The 20,572-nt window shown below is 50.0% G+C and overlaps 1 protein-coding gene across 1 annotated transcript in view; it reads right to left on the bottom strand.

Moving 5' to 3' along the window:
* LOC139240408 (chemerin-like receptor 1) overlaps nt 1-692 on the bottom strand; it is a 311,315-nt gene extending 310,623 nt beyond the window's left edge. Inside the window, exon 1 of the mRNA XM_070868913.1 lies at nt 600-692. The gene's annotated coding sequence lies outside the window, so the exon portion shown is untranslated. The remainder of the gene's footprint in view (nt 1-599) is intronic.
* Between the last annotated feature and the right edge of the window lie 19,880 nt (nt 693-20,572).

Here is a 20,572-nt window from a genome sequence, read left to right as displayed (position 1 = left end):
CGACAGTGCTGCGCTCCCTCAGTACTGCCCCTCCGACAGTGCGGTGCTCCCTCAGTACTGCCCCTCCGACAGTGCGGCACTCCCTCAGTACTGCCCCTCCGACATTGCGGCACTCCCTCAGTACTGCCCCTCCGACAGTGCGGCTCTCCCTCAGTACTGCCCCTCCAACAGTGCGGCACTCCCTCAGTACTGCCCCTCCGACAGTGCGGCACTCCCTCAGTACTGCCCCTCCGACAGTGCGGCACTCCCTCAGTACTGCCTCTCCGATAGTGCCGCACCAAAGATTCACCATCCTCTGGGTGAAGAAATTCCTCCTCATCTCAGTCCTAAATGGCTGACCCCTTATCCTGAGAGTATGTCCCCTGGTTCTAGTCCCTCCAGCCAGGGGGAAACAGCCTCTCAGCATCTACCCCATCAATCCCCCTCAGAATTTTGCATGTTTCAATGTGATCACCGCTCATACTTCTAAACTCTCCAGACTAGAGTCTCATTCTACTCAATCTCTCCTCATAGGGCAACCCTCTCATCCCAGGAATCAACCTGGTACCCTATCGAATCCCGTGGAAATCCTTAAAGTAGATGGTGATCTGTAGAATTACCTGTGTCTGCTGGGCTCCTGGTGGAAGTACAAGACAAAGAGTGGCCGAGAGACTCGGCTTGTCTGACCTGCTGGTTTGAAGTCGGAGATTTCTGCCTTCAGATATTTCCTTCCTCTCCTATACAGACCAAACCGTTTACTGACTCTGACATGACATGATTGGGGAGCTGATGGTGTCAGATCCTGTCTCATAAGAACATAAGAAGCTAAGAATTAGGAACAGGAGTAAGCCATCTAGCCCCTCGAGCCTGCTCCACCATTCAACAAGATCATGGCTGATCTGGCCGTGGACTCAGCTCCACTTACCCGCCCTCTCCCTGTAACCCTTAATTCCCTTATTCGTTAAAAATCTATCAATCTGTGACTTGAATACATTCAATGAGCTAGCCTCAACTGCTTCCTTGGGCAGAGAATTCCACAGATTCACAACCCTCTGGGAGAAGAAATTCCTTCTCAACTCGGTTTTAAATTGGCTCCCCAGTATTTTACCTCCTAGTTCTAGTCTCCCCGACCAGTGGAAACAACCTCTCTGCCTCTATCTTGTCTATCCCTTTCATTATTTTAAATGTTTCTATAAGATCACCCCTCATCCTTCTGAACTCCAACGAGTAAAGACCCAGTCTACTCAATCTATCATCATAAGGTAACCCCCTCATCTCCGGAATCAGCCGAGTGAATCGTCTCTGTACCCCATCCAAAGTATATCCTTCCTTAAGTAAGGTGACCAAAACTGCACGCAGTACTCCAGATGTGGCCTCACCAATACCCGAAACAGTTGCAGAAGGACCTCCCTGCTTTTTGTACTCCTTGTACTGAGGGAGCGCCGCAGTGTCGGAGGGGCGGTACTGAGGGAGCACTGAACTGTCGGAAGGGCAGTCCTGAGGGAACACTGCACAAATAGGCTATCGCATTTCCTAAATTTCAACAGTGATCACACTTCAAAGAATTACTTCATTGGCTGTGATGTGCGGAGCCTTCCATAAAATTTAATGATTGAAAATCTCCTTCATGTTGAAATAAAAAGTGGGTGGCCATTGCTCAGTAAATAAGCGGATTTCGTAACCAGGCTGTTTTTTCAAGAGGGTCAGCGCTCCCTCAGTACTTCCCCTTCAACAGCGCAGCATTCTCTCAGTACTGCCCCTCCGACAGTGCGGTACTCCCTCAGTACTGCCCCTCCGACAGTGCAGCATTCCCTCAGTACTGCCCCTCCGACAGTGCAGCATTCCCTCAGTACTGCCCCTCCGACAGTGCGGTACTCCCTCAGTACTGCCCCTCCAACAGTGCAGCATTCCCTCAGTACTGCCCCTCCGACAGTGCAGTACTCCCTCAGTACTGCCCCTCCGACAGTGCAGTACTCCCTCAGTACTGCCCCTCCGACAGTGCGGTACTCCCTCAGTACTGCCCCTCCAACAGTGCAGCATTCCCTCAGTACTGCCCCTCCGACAGTGCAGTACTCCCTCAGTACTGCCCCTCCGACAGTGCAGTACTCCCTCAGTACTGCCCCTCTGACAGTGCGGTACTCCCTCAGTACTGCCCCTCCAACAGTGCAGCATTCCCTCAGTACTGCCCCTCCGACAGTGCGGTACTCCCTCAGTACTGCCCCTCCGACAGTGCGGTATGCCCTCAGTACTGCCCCTCCGACAGGTACGAGGAGGCCCATTCAGCCCCTCGAGCCTGTTACACAGGAACAGGGAGGAGGTCCATTCAGCACCTTGAGCCTATTACACAGGAACAGGAGGAGGCCCAATCAGCTCCTTGAACCTGTTACACAGGAACAGGAGTGTTGTGTATCTGTAAAGCATGCACTCCCATGTTCCACCACCAGGGAGTGCATCCCCTGAAGTCCCAAGGGATCCCAGCATCCCTTCGGAGCACTGTATATAAGCCGGCCCCCTAAGGCCTGTTCCTCACTCTGGAGTGTCTTAATAAAGACTGAGGTCACTGTTACTTTAACCTCCCTGTGTGCAGTCTCATCTGTGACAGGAACACAACAACTGGCGACGAGTATCCAAATCCAACGCAAAGATAAAGCAAACTGTGGGCATCCTGGAGAAGTTCTCAGAGGGTGAGGACAGGGAAGCCTATGTCGAACAGCTGGACCAGTACTTTGGAGCCAACGAGCTGGGCAGAGAAGGAAGCGCTGCAAAAAGGAGAGCATCCTCCTCACCGTCTGCGGGGCACCGACCTACAGCCTCATGAAGAATCTTCTGGCTCCGGTGAAACCCATTGTTAAGTCTTATAAGGAGCTGTGTACACTGGTTCAGGAGCATTTTAACCCGAGGGAGAGCTTGCTGATGTCAAGGTATCGGTTCTACACGTGCCAGCGTTCTGTTTTGTACTGGGCATTGGCCACCAGACCATCCTACGTAAACTTTTGACTGTAGAGACACCGACCCTCAGTAAGGCCATTGCGATAGCACAGGCGTTTATAAACACCAGTGATAACACCAAACAAATCTCTCAGCACACAAGTGATAGCAATGTTTATAAATTAACTGGAACTGTGTTTGCGAGCAGAAATGTACAGGGCAGAAACCACAAGTCTGCAACTGCTAGCAGGCCTCAGCTGACCCAGATGACTCAGATTCAACAACAAGGGATGAATGCAAGGCAATTCACACCTTGTTGGCGTTGTGGAGGCTTCCATTCAGCCTATTCATGCCGCTTCAAAGGATATGTTTTCAAGAGCTGTGGAACAATGACGCACCTCCAACGAGCTCTGCAAAACCTGCTAACCACCACGTGGCAATGGAAGATCGGTCCATGGTGAATCAAAGCAATTTCAAGCCTCAGAAAGAGGAGGCAGATGCTGAAGTACACGGGGTGCACACATTTTCGACGAAATGTCCACCTATAATGCTAAATGTAAAATTGAATGGCTTTCCCCCGTAGCCATGGAACTGGACACTGGCGCTAGCCAATCCATCATGAGTAAAAAGATGTTTGAGAGACTGTGGTGCAACAAGGCACTCAGACCAGCCCTGAGTCCCATCCACACGAAACTGAGAACGTACACCAAAGAGCTTATCACTGTCCTGGTCAAGGTCACCTACGAGGGCATGGTGCACGAACTGCCACTCTGGATTGTCCAGGGCGATGGCCCCACACTGCATGGAAGAAGCTGGCTGGGCAAAATCTGCTGGAACTGGGATGACATCCGAGCGCTATCACATGTCGATGAGGCCTCATGTACTCAGGTTCTTAACAAATTTCCTTCCTTTTTGAGCCTGGCATTGGGAACTTTTCTGGGGCGAAGGTGCGGATCCACTTGGTCCCAGAGGCACGACCCTTTCACCACAAGGCGCGAGCGGTACCTCACATGATGAGGAAGAGAGTGGAAATCGAGCTGGGCAGGCTGAAATGCGAGGGCATCATCTCCCCAGTGGAATTCAGCGAGTGGGCCAGCCCGATTCTTCCAGTACTCAAAATTGAAGGCACGGTCAGGATTTGCGGCGATTATAAAGTAACTATTAATCGTTTCTTGCTACAGGACCAATACCCACTACCTAAGGCAGACGACCTATTTGCGACGCTGGCAGGAGGCAAGACGTTCACCAAGCTTGACCTGACTTCGGTCTACATGACGCAGGAGCTGGAGGAGTCTTCGAATGGCCTCACCTGCATCAACACACACAAGGGACTGTTCATCTATAACAGATGCCCATTTGGAATTCGGTCAGCTGCAGCGATCTTCCAGAGAAACATGGAGAGCCTACTCAAGTCGGTTCCATGCATGGTGATTTTTCAGGATGACTTATTGGTCACGAGTCGGGACACCGTCGAGCACCTAGAAAACCTGGAGTAGGTCCTCCAGCGACTGGATCGCATAGGGCTGCGGCTGAAGAGGTTGAAATGCGTCTTCATGGCAACAGAAGTGGAGATTTTGGGGAGAAAGATCGCGGCAGACGGCATTCGGCCCACAGACATCAAGACAGAGGCTATGAGGAACATGGCCAGGCCACAGAACGTCACGGAGCTGCGGTCGTTCCTGGGACTCCTCAACTATTTTGGTAACTTCCTACTGGGGTTAAGCACCCTCTTAGAGCCGCCACATGGGTTATTGCATAAAGGTGAGAACTGGGTATGAGGGAAAATAACAAAGTAATTGCTTTTGAGAAAGCCAGAAACATTTTATGCTCCAACAAGCAGCTTGTATTGTATAACCCGTGTAAAAGACTTGTGCTCGCATGTGATGCGTCGTCGTACGGAGTCGGGTGTGTATTACAACAAGCTAACGTTGCGGGGAAGTTGCAACCTATCGCCTATGCCTCCAGGAGCTTGTCTAAGGCCGAGAGGGCCTACAGCATGATTGAGAAAGAGGCATTAGCGTGTGTGTTCGGGGTAAAGAAAATGCATCAGTATCTGTTTGGCCTCAAATTTGAGCTGGAAACCGATTACAAGCCCCTCATATCCCTGTTCGCTGAAAACAAGGGGATAAATACTAATGCCTCAGCCCGAATACAAAGGTGGGCACTCGTGCTATCAGCTTATAACTATACCATCCGCCACAGGCCAGGCACCAAGAACTGTGCGGATGCTCTCAGTCGGCTATCATTGCCCACCACGGGGGTGGAAATGGCGCAGCCTGCAAACTTGTTGATGGTGGCACAGCCCGCAGACTTGTTGATGGTCATGGAAGCGTTTGAAAATGAGAAATCACCTGTCACGGCCCGCCAGGTTAGGACTTGGACCAGCCAAGATCCTCTGCTGAACCGAGTAAAAAACTGTACTGCATGGGAGCTGGGCCAGCATCCCCGTTGAAATGCAAGAGCTAATCAAGCCGTTCCAGCGGCGAAAGGACGAGCTGTGCATTCAGGCACACTGCCTGTTGTTGGGTAACCGCGTAGTGCTACCCAAAAAGGGCAGGGAGACGTTCATCTCAGATCTCCACAACACACACCCGGGTATCGTAATGATGAAAGCGATAGCCAGATCCCACGTGTGGTGGCCCAGTATCGACTCTGACTTCGAGTCCTGTCTACGGCAATACAGTGTGTGTGCTCAGTTGAGTAATGGGCCCAAAGAGGTACCACTAAGTTTGTGGTCCTGGCCCTCCAGACCATGGTCAAGAATCCATATCGACTATGCGGGCCCGTTTCTCAGTAAAATGTTCCTGGTGGTGGTGGATGCTTTTTCAAAATGGATTGAATGTGAAATAATGTCAGGAAGCACTGCCACCGCCACCACTGAAAGCCTGAGGGCCATGTTTGCCACCCACGGCCTGCCTGACAAACTGGTCAGTGACAACGGACTATGTTTCACCAGTGCCGAATTTAAAGAATTCATGACCCGCAATGGGATCAAACATGTCACCTCGGCCCCGTTTAAAGCAGCCTCCAATGGACAGGCAGAGCAGGCAGTACAAACAATCAAACAGAGCCTCAAACGAGTCACAGAAGGATCACTCCAAACCCGCCTGTCCCGAGTACTGCTCAGCTACCGCACGAGACCCCACTCGCTCACAGGGGTGCCCCCGGCTGAGCTACTCATGAAAAGGACACTTAAAACCAGACTCTCGCTGGTTCACCCCAACCTGCATGATCAGGTAGGGAGCAGGCGGCAGCAACAAAATGTAAACGCTGGTCGCGCCACTGTGTCACGGGAAATTGATCTGAATGACCCTGTGTATGTGCTAAACTATAGACATGGTCCCAAGTGGATCGCGGGCACGGTGATAGCTAAAGAAGGGAATATTGTGTTTGTAGTCAAACTCGACAATGGACAAATTTGCAGAAAGCACCTGGACCAAACGAGGCTGTGGTTCACAGACTGCCCTGAACAACCCACAGCAGACACCACCTTTTTCGAGCCCACAACACACACCCAAAGGATCAACGACACCACCCTGGACCAGGAAATCGAACCCATCACGCCCAACAGCCCAGCAAGGCCAGGCTCACCCAGCAGCCCTGCAGGGCCAACAACACGCCAGCCCAGCGAGGGCACAGCCAACACACCAGAACAAACATTTGTACCGAGGCGGTCCACCAGGGAAAGAAAGGCTCCCGAACACCTCACCTTGTAAATAGTTTTCACTTTGACTTTGTGGGGGGAGTGATGTGTATTTGTAAAGCATGCACTCCCATGTTCCGCCACCAGGGAATGCATCTCCTGAAGTCCCAAGGGATCCCAGCATCCCATGGGAGCACTGTATATAAGCCGGCCCCGAAGGCCTGTTCCTCAGTCTGGAGTGTCTTTATTAAGACTGAGGTCACTGTTACTTTAACCTCCCTGTGTGCAGTCTCATCTGTGTCAGGAACACAACAAGGAGGAGGCCCATTCAGCACCACATGGCTGTTACACAGGACTAGGAGGCCCATTGAGCCCATCGAGCCTGTTACACAGCAACAGGAGAAGGCCTATTCAGCCCCTCGAGCCTGTTACACAGGAACAGGAGGAGGCCCATTCAGCCCCTCGAGCCTGTTACACAGGAACAGGAGAATGCCTATTCGGCCCCTCGAGCCTGTCACACAGGAACAGGAGGAGGCCTATTCAGCCCCTCGAGCCTGTCACACAGGAACAGGAGGAGGCCTATTCAGCCCCTCGAGCCTGTTACACAGCAACAGGAGTGTTGTGTATTCAATAACTCAATAGACTGAATACTCCAAACTCCAAACAGGTACAAACCTGGATTGACTTTATTCGGGCCCAAAGTGATTACATTACAAGATGGCTGGCCTTTCATAGCTGGGCCACACACACGTGCACACAGCCCAATGACCTCCGACAGTGGCACCACCTGGTGGCTAATAAACCCAAGCATACACACATGACAAGGAGGAGGCCCATTCAGCCCCTCGAGCCTGTTACACAGGAACAGGAGGAGGCCCATTCAGCCCCTCGAGCCTGTTACACAGGAACAGGAGGAGGCCCATTCAGCCCCTCGAGCCTGTTACAGAGGAACAGGAGGGGGCCCATTCAGCCCCTCGAGCCTGTTACACAGAAACAGGAGGAGGCCCATTCACCCCTCGAGCCTGTTACACAAGAACAGGAGGAGGCCCATTCAGCCCCTCGAGCCTGTTACACAGGAACAGGAGGAGGCCCATTCAGCCCCTCGAGCCTGTTACACAGGAACAGGAGGAGGCCCATGCAGCCCCTCGAGCCTGTAACACAGGAACAGGAGGAGGTCTATTCAGCCCCTCGAGCCTATTACACAGGAATATGAGGAGGCACATTGATTCCCTCGAGCCTATTACACAGGAACTGGAGGAGGCCCATTCAGTCCCTCGAGCCTGTTACAGAGGTACAGGAGGAGGCCCATTCAGCCCCTCGAGCCTGTTACACAGGAACAGAAGGAGCCCATTCAGCCCCTCGAGCCTGTTACAGAGGAACAGGAGGAGGCCCATTCAGCCCCTTGAGCTTGTTACATAGGAACAGGAGGAGGCCCATTCAGCCCCTTGAGCTTGTTACATAGGAACAGGAGGAGGCCCATTCAGCTCCTCGAGCCTGTTACACAGGAACTGGAGAAGGCCCATTCAGCCGGTCAAGTCCATAGAATATAAGCATAAGAAACAGGAGCAGGAGTTGGCCATTTGGCCCCTCGAGCCTTCTCCGCTATTCAATACGTTCATGGCTGATCTGATCTTGGCCTCAGCTCCACTTCCCTCCCCGCTCCCCATAACCCTATCCTTCAAAAATTTGTCGATCCCCACCTTAAATATATTCAATGACCCAACCTCCACAGCTCTCTGGGGCAGAGAATGCCAAAGAAATCACGACCCACTGAGAGAAGAAATTCTTCCTCGTCTCCCTTTTAAATGGGCGACCCCATCATACTGAAACTTTGCCCCTAGTTCTCGATTTCCCCCTCAAGGGGAAACATCCACCCTGCATCTACCCGGTTCACCCCCCTCAGAATCTTAAATGTTTCATAAGAACATCAGAAATAGGAGCAGGAGTCGGTCATTTAGCCCCTCGAGCCTGCTCTGCCATTCAATAACATCATGGTTATTCTGATCATGCCCCAGCTCCACTCCCTGCCCGCTCCCCATAACCCTTTATTCCCTTATCGCTCAAAGATCTGTCTATCTCCACCTTAATATATTCAATGACCCAATAAGATCACCTCTCATTCTTCTGAACTCCAATGAGTATAGGCCCAACCTGCTCAACCTTTTTATCATATGACAACCCCTTCATCTCAGGAATCAATCTAGTGAACCTTCTCTAAACTGCCTCATAAAACCATGCTGACTCTGCTTAAGATTATGATTTTCTAAATGTCCTGCTGCTGCTTCCTTAATAATGGACTCCAGCATTTTCCCAATGACAGAAAGTTTCCTGCATTCTGTCTCCCTCCTTTCTTCAATAGGGGCGTTATATTTGCGGTTTTCCAATCTGCTGGGACCTCTCCAGAATCCAGGGAATTTTGGTGGATTACAACCAATGCATCCACTATCTCTGCACCCACTTCTTTTAAGATCCTAGCATGCAGGCCATCAGGTCCAGGGGACTTGTCCACCTTTAGTCATACAAGCCCGTCACACAGGAACAGAAGGAGCCCATTCAGCCCCTCGAGCCTGTTACACAGGAACAGGAGGAGGCCCATTCAGCCCCTCGAGCCTGTTACACAGGAACAGGAGGAGGCCCATTCAGCCCCTCGAGCCTGTTACACAGGAACAGGAGGAGGCCCATTCAGTCCCTCGAGCCTGTCACACAGGAACAGGAGGAGGCCTATTCAGCCCCTCGAGCCTGTCACACAGGAACAGGAGAATGCCTATTCGGCCCCTCGAGCCTGTCACACAGGAACAGGAGCCCCATTCAGCCCCTCGAGCCTGTTATACAGGAACAGGAGAATGCCTATTCAGCCCCTCGAGCCTGTCACACAGGAACAGGAGTGTTGTGTATTCAATAACTCAATAGACTGAATACTCCAAACTCCAAACAGGTACAAACCTGGATTGACTTTATTCGGGCCCAAAGTGATTACATTACAAGATGGCTGGCCTTTCATAGCTGGGCCACACACACGTGCACACAGCCCAATGACCTCCGACAGTGGCACCACCTGGTGGCTAATAAACCCAAGCATACACACATGACAAGGAGGAGGCCCATTCAGCCCCTCGAGCCTGTTACACAGGAACAGGAGGAGGCCCATTCAGCCCCTCGAGCCTGTTACACAGGAACAGGAGGAGGCCCATTCAGCCCCTCGAGCCCGTTACACAGGAACAGGAGGAGGCCCATTCAGCCCCTCGAGCCTGTTACACAGGAACAGGAGGAGGCCCATTCAGCCCCTCGAGCCGTTTTACATTACAATTTGTGGTAGCTTGATGTCTGTCAGTCTGTCTGTCTGTTTATCGATACATATCTGTATATCTATCTATTAATCTCTCTCTCTCTCTCTCTCTGTTAAATCATAATTTCTGCAACAATGATGAGAAAGGGCGGGATTTTTGGGCCGGCGGAATGTTTGGAGTGGGTTCGCGGCACTCCAGGCGGAGGGCTGAGGGCGGTGCACGCGGGCTGCGGGGCGGAAGTGAGCCCCGCCCAATGGCCGCGTGTGAGGCTGCGGGGCGGAAGTGAGCGCCGCCCAATGGCCGCGTGTAAGGCTGCGGGGCGGAAGTGAGCGCCGCCCAATGGCCGCGTGTAAGGCTGCAGAGCGGAAGTGAGCGCTGCCCAATGCGCATTGCCGGCGGGAGAGACGGATCCGGACACAATGGCGCTGCGGCTCCTGGTCAGTGTGAAGCGGGTCATCGACTATGGCGTCGTGGTGAGGTTTCCCAGGGGTTCCCCCAGGCCCCGGCTGCAGACTGAACCCCCAATTACCTCCTCCTAACCCCCAATTTACCCCTAACCCCCAATTTACCCCTAACCCCCACTGTCCTCCCCTAGACCCCAATTACCTCCTTTAACTAAGTCACTCCCTTAACCCCCATTTTCCTCTTAATCCCCAATTTGCTCCCCAAAGCCCCAGTTTCCTTCGATAACCCACACTTTCCAACCCTGACCCCCTCTACACCCCCCCAGCCACCCCAGGGATGATGAGATTTCCAGTTCCCCCTGCACCCCCTTCCCAACTGGAGCTTTGTGGGCCTGGCTGACAGGGCTGGAGTCAGGGTGTGGGGGATGTGGGCCTGGATGACAGGGCTGGAGTCAGGGTGTCGGGGAGTGTGGGCCTGGATGACAGGGCTGGAGTCAGGGTGTCGGGGAGTGTGGGCCTGGATGACAGGGCTGGAGTCAGGGTGTCGGGGAGTGTGGGCCTGGATGACGGGGCTGGAGTCAGGGTGTCGGGGAGTGTGGGCCTGGATGACGGGGCTGGAGTCAGGGTGTCGGGGAGTGTGGGCCTGGATGACGGGGCTGGAGTCAGGGTGTGGGGGGGTGTGGGCCTGGATGACGGGGCTGGAGTCAGTGTGTGGGGGGGTGTGGGCCTGGATGACAGGGAGTCAGGGTGTGGGGGGGTGTGGGCCTGGATGACAGGGCTGGAGTCAGGGTGTGGGGGAGTGTGGGCCTGGCTGACAGGGCTGGAGTCAGGGTGTGGGGGAGTGTGGGCCTGGATGACGGGGCTGGAGTCAGGGTGTGGGGGGGTGTGGGCCTGGATGACAGGGCTGGAGTCAGGGTGTGGGGGAGTGTGGGCCTGGATGACAGGGAGTCAGGGTGTGGGGGGGTGTGGGCCTGGATGACAGGGAGTCAGGGTGTGGGGGAGTGTGGGCCTGGATGACGGGGCTGGAGTCAGTGTGTTGGGGTGCGGGTCTGTCGCAGGCGGGCTGTGAGTGACGTGCTCTCTTTCTCTCTCCTCTCTGGCGCACAGATCAGGGTGAAGCCGGACCGTACTGGGGTGGTGAGCGATGGGGTCAAGCACTCCATGAACCCATTCTGCGAGATTGCCATCGAGGAGGCCGTCCGACTGAAGGAGAAGAAGCTGGCGATGGAAGTGATCGCAGTGAGCTGTGGGCCCCAGCAGTGCCAGGTATCTCCTGGGATTTGCCGCACAGGGACAGGCCATTGGGCCCCACCGCTCCGTGCCGGGGTTTATGCTCCACACCAGCCTCCTCCCCCCGCCATCTCCATCTCACCCCATCACCATATCCTTCTATTGTCATTTTCTTCGAGGGCAGACGGAGCCTCGGTTTAAAGTTTCATCCGAAAGACGGCACCTGGGGCAGTGCAGCACTCCCTCAGTACTGCGCCTCCGACAGGGAGCGCTGCACTGTCGGAGGGGCAGTACTGAGGGAGCGCCACACTGTCGGAGGGGCAGTACTGAGGGAGCGCTGCCCTGTCGGAGGGGCAGTAATGAGGGAGCGCCACACTGTCGAAGGAACAGTACTGAGGGAGCGCTGCTCTGTCGGAGGGGCAGTACTGAGGGAGCGCCACACTGTCGAAGGGACAGTACTGAGGGAGCACTGCACTGTTGGAGGGATCAAGACCAGAGATCAAAGATAAACGACAGAAAGATGTGAGTTTAGGGCAGGTGGGGTCCTCAGATGAAGTTTGACCCTGTGGGCTGGGTGAAGGAAGGGAACTCGCAGAGGCAGCTGATTGGATGGTCTCAATCTTTGAGACAAAGAAGTCCATGAGCTCCTCACACTTATTGGAGGTGAGTGTGGCGGAGATAGGGGAGAGGGGTTTAAGGAGACGGTTATAAGCACATAACAAATAGGAGCAGGAGTAGGCCATACGGCCCCTCGAGCCTGCTCCACCATTCAACACGATCATGGCTGATCTGATCATGGACTCAAGTCCACTTCCCTGCCTCCTCCCCATAACCCCTTATCGTTTAAGAAACTGTCTATCTCTGTCTTAAATATATTCAATGTCTCAGCTTCCACAGCTCTCTGAGGCAGCAAATTCCACAGATTTACAGCCCTCAGAGAAGAAATTACTCCTCAGTTTTAAATGGACGGTCCCTTATTCCACAATTATGCCCCCAAGTTTTTTTCTCACCCCATCAGTGGAAATATCCTCTCTGAATCCACCTTGTCAAGCCCTCTCATAATCTTATATGTTTCGATAAAATCACCTCTCATTCTTCTGAATTCCAATGAGAGGCCCAACCTCCTCAACCTTTCCTCATAAGTTAAGCCCCTCATCTCTGGAATCAACCTAGTGAACCTTCTCCGAACTGCCTCCAAAGCAAGTATATCCTTTCGTAAATATGAAAACCAAAACTGTATGCAGTATTCCAGGTGTGGCCTCACCAATACCCTATATAACTGTAGCAAGACTTCCCTGCTTTTATACTCCATCCCCTTTGCAATAAAGGTCAAGATACCATTGGCCATCCAGATCACTTGCTGTACCTACATGCTAACCTTTTGTGTTTCATGCACAAGTACCCCCGGGTCCTGCTGTACTGCAGCACTTTGCAATTTTTCTCCATTTAAATAATAACTTGCTCTTTTATTTTTCTGCCAAAGTGCATGACCTCACACTTTCCAACATTATACTCCATCTGCCAAATTTTTGCCCACTCACTTAGCCTGTCGATGTCCTTATGCGGATTTTTTGTGTCCTCCTCACACATTGCTTTGCCTCCCATTTTTGTATCATTAGCAAACTTGGCTACGTTACACTCGGTCCTTTCTTCCAAGTCGTTAATATAGATTGTAAATAGCTGGGGTCCCAGCACTGATCCCCGCGGCACCCCACTAGTTACTGATTGCCAACCTGAGAATGAACCATTCATCCCGACTCTCTGTTTTCTGCTAGTTAGCCAATCCTCTATCCATGCTAATATATTACCCCAACGCCCGTGAACTTTTACCTTGTGCAGTAACCTTTTATGTGGCACCTTGTCAAATGCCTCTGGAAGTCCAAATACATCACATCCACTGGTTCACCTTTATCCACCCTGTTTATTACATCCTCAAAGAATTCATGCAAATTTGTCAAACATGACTTCCCCTTCATAAATCCATGCTACCTCTGCCTGACCAAATTATGCTTTTCCGAATGTTCTGCTGCTACTTCTTTAATAATGGACTCCAACATTTTCCCAACCAAAGATGTTAGGCTAACTGGTCTATATTTTCCTGCTTTTTGTCTGCCTCCTTTTTCAAATAGTGGTGTTACATTTGCAGTTTTCCAATATACTGGGACCTCCCCAGAATCCAGGGTATTTTGGTAAATTACAATCAATGCATCCACAATCCCTGCCGCTACTTCTCTTAAGACCCTAGGATGCAAGCCATCAGGTCCAGGGGATTTATCTGCCTTTAGTCCCATTATCTTACTGAGTACCACCTCCTTAGTGATTGTGATTGTGTTTTGTTCCTCCCCCGTTAAAGCCCCTTGACTATCCACTGTTGGAATATTGTTTGTGTCCTCTGTAAAGACTGATACAAAATATTTGTTCAGAGTTTCTGCCATCTCCATGTTCCCCATCACTAATTCCCCAGTCTCGTCCTCTAAGGGACCAACATTTACTTAAGCCACTCTTTTCCTTTTTATATACTGATAGAAACTCTTGCTATCTGTTTTTATATTTCGTGCTAGTCGATCTTTCCTTTCCTAATCATTTTTTTAATCATTCTTTGCTGGCTTTTAAAAGCTTCCCAATCTTCTGTCCTCCCACTAGTTGTGGCCACTTTGTATGACCTTGTTTTTAATTGGATACCATCCTTTATTTCTTTAGTTAGCCACGGATGGCTATCTTTTCTCTTACATCCTTTTCTCCTCTGGAATATATTTTTCTTGAGAGTTGTGAAATATCTCCTTAAATGTACACCACTGTTCATCAACCGTTCTGCACTTTAGTCTATTTTCCCAGTCCACTTTAGCCAACTCTGCCCTCATACCTTCATAGTCTCCTTTATTTAAGCTTAGTACGCAGGTTTGAGAACCAACTTTCTCACTCTCCATCTAAATTTGAAATTCAACCATGCTATGATCACTCATTCCAAGGGGATCCTTTGCTCAGAGATTGTTTATGAATCCTGTCTCATTACACAGGATCAGGTCCAAGATAGCCTGCCCCCTGGTTAGTTCCGTTACATACTGCTCAAGGAACCCGTCCCTTATGCACTCTGTGAACTCTTCCTCAACGCTACCCTGACCAATTTGATTTGTCCAACCAATACAGTTAGTAGTAGAGAATAGTAAAGTTTTGCACGCAGTTACTTATGGTGGCCAGGTCGAGATAAAGATATACAGTACATTGCTAGTCAGTGTACAACATGTCAATCGATAAGCAAGAAACCACCATCAGTACCATTATAGCCATGGAAATGGCCTGTCACGGTATGGCAAAGGTTATTTGTAGATTTTGCTGAGCTAGAAGAACAGCAATTGTTCATTGTGATTGATAGCCTTTCGAAGTGGGTAGAGGTATTTCCGATGTGGAAAATAACAATTAAAACACTGGACAATTTGAGAAGATTGTTTTCTTCATATGTCCTCCTCGAAGTAATTGTGTCTGATAATGGGCCGCAATTTTGTTCAGAAGAATTTTCACAGATCACGAGCAGAAATGGTGTGAAGTACCAAGGTTCCACCATACCACCCTGCTTCAAATGGTGCAGCAGAGCGCACAGTACAAATTGTAAAACATGCCCTCATCAAACAAAAGTTGGATCCAAATCCAAAGAAATGGCAGTTGGCATTGGACCATAAATTGGCAACTTTTCTAATTACTGACCGTAATACTCTTCATACAACGACTGGTAGAACCAGCAGACTTTTTCCTCAAACGCCAGCCACGAACCAGGTTCTCGTTGTTAAAGCCAAACTCGGCACAGTTGGTAGAAGAGAAACAATCAAGACAGAAAGAGAATCAAGACAGAGGTAGAGTAAGGGAGAGAAGTGTGAAACTGAATCAGAAGGTGAGAGTGAAGAACCATCACCATAAATGGTTAAAGTGGTTACCAGGAAGAGTAGTGAAGATATGTGGCCCTCGCACATATTTGGTCAAGGTGTTTGATCATGGACAGGTCAGGTTTGTTCACATTGGTCATATTTTACCTACAGATATGGAAGGAGTTGAAAGTGTCGGGTGTTTTGTGTGCCGCTCCCTTGAGTCAACCGGTGCTTTAAAACTCCCCGGTTCGAGTTGTTTCCCCTTTGGACGGCAGGAGCTTTTGCCAATAGTTCCTGCCTAGCCCGTCAATTAGCGGGTAATCTCACAGAGAAAGAGAGAGAGACTGAGGTCAGATAGGTCTTCTCCTATGCCCTATGCCCGATGTGCAGCATCCCCAGTAGGATTACTGTGCAACCCGGCCATGAGCGGATGCCACCTGATTGGTCTTCCAAATTATACCGCGAACCACAAGCTCCACAACCCCCAAGTTCGGACCCAAGGAATTACTATGGATAGATTATAATTGACTCAGGCAAAACGAAACGGTTCAGGTTGGTCAAAGATCGATTCCTTTTATTACACTCTCAAAACGTCAACCACTACTCCCCCCCCCGCATATGGCTTAAAGTGTAGGTGACTGTGGACATTAGCTCAAAAACCTTAGACTAAATACCCACCTTGTCGGTTACGGCGAACCAAACCCCCTTCCCAGAACCTAAGCCTGGATAATGGAAACCCTTCTAACTAAACCCCTCTCCCGGTTTGGTCAGAATCCACACCTGGAAGCCTCCTCACATACACACGTGCTGGCCTGTATCTTGGACACTTGCAGTTCCTCAGCAGCTGAACACACTGGCGGTCTTGGCGATTTCCAGAGGTGTTATGCTGGATATAATTACCAGCCCTTGACGTTGATTCACACGGTCCCAGGCCCGCTCGACTCGAAAGACAAAACCGTGCCGAACAGAGGCATGCGATGAGGCCTGGAGAGTTACATTCAGGCGGTACGAGGCACTCACTTCGGGCGTTTTGGAGAGTTGACGGATGCGTAGCCACGTGGGGAACCCCGTTCCAGATGGTGAAGGAAAGTAAGCCACTGAATCCCCCAAGTTCAGCATCTTTATACCCCGTATAATACACAAAACTGGCTGGGCGATTCTTGGTTACCATGGTCGCAAAGACGCTAGTTGGTCTTCCTGGTGACGTCTCTGTCCTGGATTGGTGAACTTGATGAAAACAATGGTAGGTCATTTCTGAAAATGAGCGGTTCAGGAAGTGCAAATTGGTTGTTGAGTTCTTGACTGCCCCTTCATTGAAAGAGTCCAGAGGTGGTCCCTCGAAGCGAGGATGACTTGCTTCCACACCAAGAAAGGAAGAGTTCACAGGTGCTTCAATGAAGGACCAGAACTGCATCCTCAAGGGTGAAAGATGCCTGTGGGTGGATTTTTTTAACGTGGTGGCCATTGCACACCAGCCACCACACGGGCTTGACAGAGCTCGGTCTTGGTCCAGTGGTAAGTGTTATAGAAACATAGAAATTTACAGCGCAGAAGGAGGCCATTTTGGCCCATCATGTCTGCGCCGACTGACAGAGTCACACGGCCCTCGGTCAGCAGCCCTAAAGGTTACATCCAAACCCATGAACAATGACGGAAAGGCAAAGAGCAACCAGCCCAACCTGTCCTTCCCACACCACTGCAACACCTTATACTGAAACATTCTACACTCCACCCCAACCGGAGCCATGTGATCACCGGGGAGAGGCAAAAACCAGATAAAAACCCAGGCCAATGTAGGGAGAAAAAATCTGCAAAAATTCCTATCTGACCCATCCAGGCGATCGAAACTAGTCCAGGAGATTACCCTGGCCTTATTCTATTTCCTTCAGTACTTACCATTATATCTGCACCGACCAACAAAAGGTCATCCAGTCTAATTCCAATTACCAGCTCTAGGTCCGTAACCCTGCAGTTTACGACACTTTAAGTGCCCATCCAACCATCTCTTAAAAGTGGTGAGTTTCTGCATCCATCATTCTTCCAGGCAGCGAGTTAGAAACATAGAAACATAGAAAATAGGTGCAGGAGTAGGCCATTCGGCCCTTCTAGCCTGCACCGCCATTCAATGAGTTCATGGCTGAACATGCAACTTCAATACCCCATTCCTGCTTTCTCGTCATACCCCTTGATCCCCCTAGTAGTAAGGACTACATCTAACTCCTTTTTGAATATATTTAGTGAATTGGCCTCAACAACTTTCTGGGTAGAGAATTCCACAGGTTCACCACTCTCTGGGTGAAGAAGTTTCTCCTCATCTCGGTCCTAAATGGCTTGCCCCTTATCCTTAGACTGTGACCCCTGGCTCTGGACTTCCCCAACATTGGGAACATTCTTCCTGCATCTAACCTGTCTAAACCCATCAGAATTTTAAACGTTTCTATGAGGTCCCCTCTCATTCTTCTGAACTCCAGTGAATACAAGCCCAGTTGATCCAGTCTTTCTTGATAGGTCAGTCCCACCATCCCGGGAATCAGTCTGGTGAACCTTCGCTGCACTCCCTCAATAGCAAGAATGTCTTTCCTCAGGTTAGGAGACCAAAACTGTACACAATACTCCAGGTGTGGCCTCACCAAGGCCCTGTACAACTGTAGCAACACCTCCCTGCCCCTGTACTCAAATCCCCTCGCTATGAAGGCCAACATGCCATTTGCTTTCTTAACCGCCTGCTGTACCTGCATGCCAACCTTCAATGATTGATGTACCATGACACCCAGGTCTCGTTGCACCTCCCCTTTTCCTAATCTGTCACCATTCAGATAATAGTCTGTCTCTCTGTTTTTACCACCAAAGTGAATAATCTCACATTTATCCACATTATACTTCATCTGCCATGCATTTGCCCACTCACCTAACCTATCCAAGTCACTCTGCAGCCTCATAGCATCCTCCTCACAGCTAACACTGCCACCCAACTTAGTGTCATCCGCAAATTTGGAGATACTACATTTAATCCTCTCGTCCAAATCATTAATGTACAATGTAAACAGCTGGGGCCCCAGCACAGAACCTTGCGGTACCCCACTAGTCACCGCCTGCCATTCTGAAAAGTCCCCATTTATTCCTACTCTTTGCTTCCTGTCTGACAACCAGTTCTCAATCCATGTCAGCACACTACCCCCAATCCCATGTGCTTTAACTTTGCACATTAATCTCTTGTGTGGGACCTTGTCGAAAGCCTTCTGAAAGTCCAAATATACCACATCAACTGGTTCTCCCTTGTCCAGTCTACTGGAAACATCCTCAGTTCCAGATCCCCACAATCCTCTGCGAAAAGAAGCCCCCCTCAAATTCCCTCTAAACCATCCATCAACCACTTAAAACTATGCCCCCTCATAATAGCCCCCTCCACCAATGGAAATAGACCCTTACTATCCACTATGTCCAGGCCCCTTAATATTTTGTACACCTCAATGAGGTCTCTCAACCTCCTCTGTTCCAATGAGAACAAACCCAGCTTATCCAAGACGACTGGAGACCAGCTCTGCTGCACGGACCTAGTGCGCACACATATCGCAGTGTGGGCTGGCCCGTGCTGCCCCTGGCCCCGAACTCATTCCTCCCCTGGGCCCCGATTACATCCCTCCACAGTCTCTCGCTGTATCTGCCCACGCTCCAATCACCGACCTGGATCTTGATGATGTCAGTCTTCGCTGCCGTCACCCTCCTGCCCCAGCTCGCACTGCTCCCTGAAGTGGCCTCCACGCCGCTCCTTTTATGGCGCTGACCTGCCGCTGGTGTTCTCATGTTGGTCGGGGCCTCCATGCTGCTCCAGAGTCCAGAGGTGTTACATTTAGCCTGCAAACTTCATTGTCCATCCAGATATCCCGGTCCCAGGGACAATAGGTGTTTTTCCACAAATCACACAAAGTTCAAATTGAAAAGGCCTCTGCCTTTCATGACGTCAGCTTTGAGACTGGTCCCATGGCAACCCATAAGACAGCTCCTGTTATCAATCCTTTTTAAAGTCCAAATGTACAAACTCCATTTTGAAACGCAGCCCATGTGCGTCTCCATTTTAAAAGGGTACAGATCCATTTTCAAAGTCCAAAAATCCTTCCAGCCCATACACACACTGATGTTGGCACCGGTCAAATCCGACAAAGGTTGGAATGTTTCAATTATTTCTGCTGAGTTGGATAGTCTTGTTACAAGTAGAGTACCAGCAGCAAATCCTTCATCGGATGTACTAGAAACAAGTCCAAGAGAAAATCAGTATTTAAGTCTTGAGTCCGAGTCAGGCAGACAAACAGTCTGAAGTTGTAAAGAGTTCAAATGTAAATCCAGGGTTGCCCTTGGAGAAAAACTCTCCTCAGGATCAGCCTAGAATGAGTCGGAGTTCGACATCAAGTTTGGAAAGTTCTTTTCGAGAGTGAAGGTACCCTCTCTGAGACAGAAAAGCAGTGGTTAAGTTTGATTTGTAAATATGGCAAAATATGTCCATAACTTTTGTTGTGTATAACTATGCAAGTTATGTATAATGATTATTCTGTTATGATTACTTCTTCATGAAGGAAGGAGAAGTGTAATATAGAGCTCCACCTGGTGGACTACTGTGGTAATGCAACTCCTGATGTAGAACAATAAAAGTGTCATGTGACAAATCACATGATGCCAGTTTCCAGCAAAAGCCATCTTATGTAATGTGTGTGTAAGTGCTTGCATAAAGAACATATCGCAGTTTTAGCCTGTAAGATTTATATCTTTTCTTTCCACTTCACAGAGATCGGACTTGTGAGGCAAAATCAACACAGACACAGGATATTTATTTTCTCACCCCTATCGATGAGTCATTTTTACTTAGAATAACCGAAAGAAATACAAGCAATCACAATAGCATCAAATGCACAATAATTTCTAATTATTAACCCACACCGACCAATCCCATTAAAGTACTTAACAGTTAAAAATTGCTTATATCCTGAGTGATTACAATGCAAAGACTCTCACACATGAGTTAACTCCAGCCTTGGTCAGCGACTGGAAATTAACCTCCTGATTCCCTCCGTAACTGACCAAGTCATCACTCACATTGACTGCAGCGCTGACCTCATGTGTTACAGCCATCCTTTATTAGGTTTCTGGACGTTTGCCCACCGTGTACGTAATAGTCTAGGTCTAAAACAAAGGGATAGTTTTTCACCATGAGTAGGTCTTTCATTCTCTTCTCTTCACAGTTCCCAG

This window comes from Pristiophorus japonicus, chromosome 31 (assembly GCF_044704955.1).
Source record: "Pristiophorus japonicus isolate sPriJap1 chromosome 31, sPriJap1.hap1, whole genome shotgun sequence".
Taxonomy (NCBI): Eukaryota; Metazoa; Chordata; class Chondrichthyes; family Pristiophoridae; genus Pristiophorus; species Pristiophorus japonicus.
This window is presented reverse-complemented; position numbering and strand designations above follow the sequence as displayed.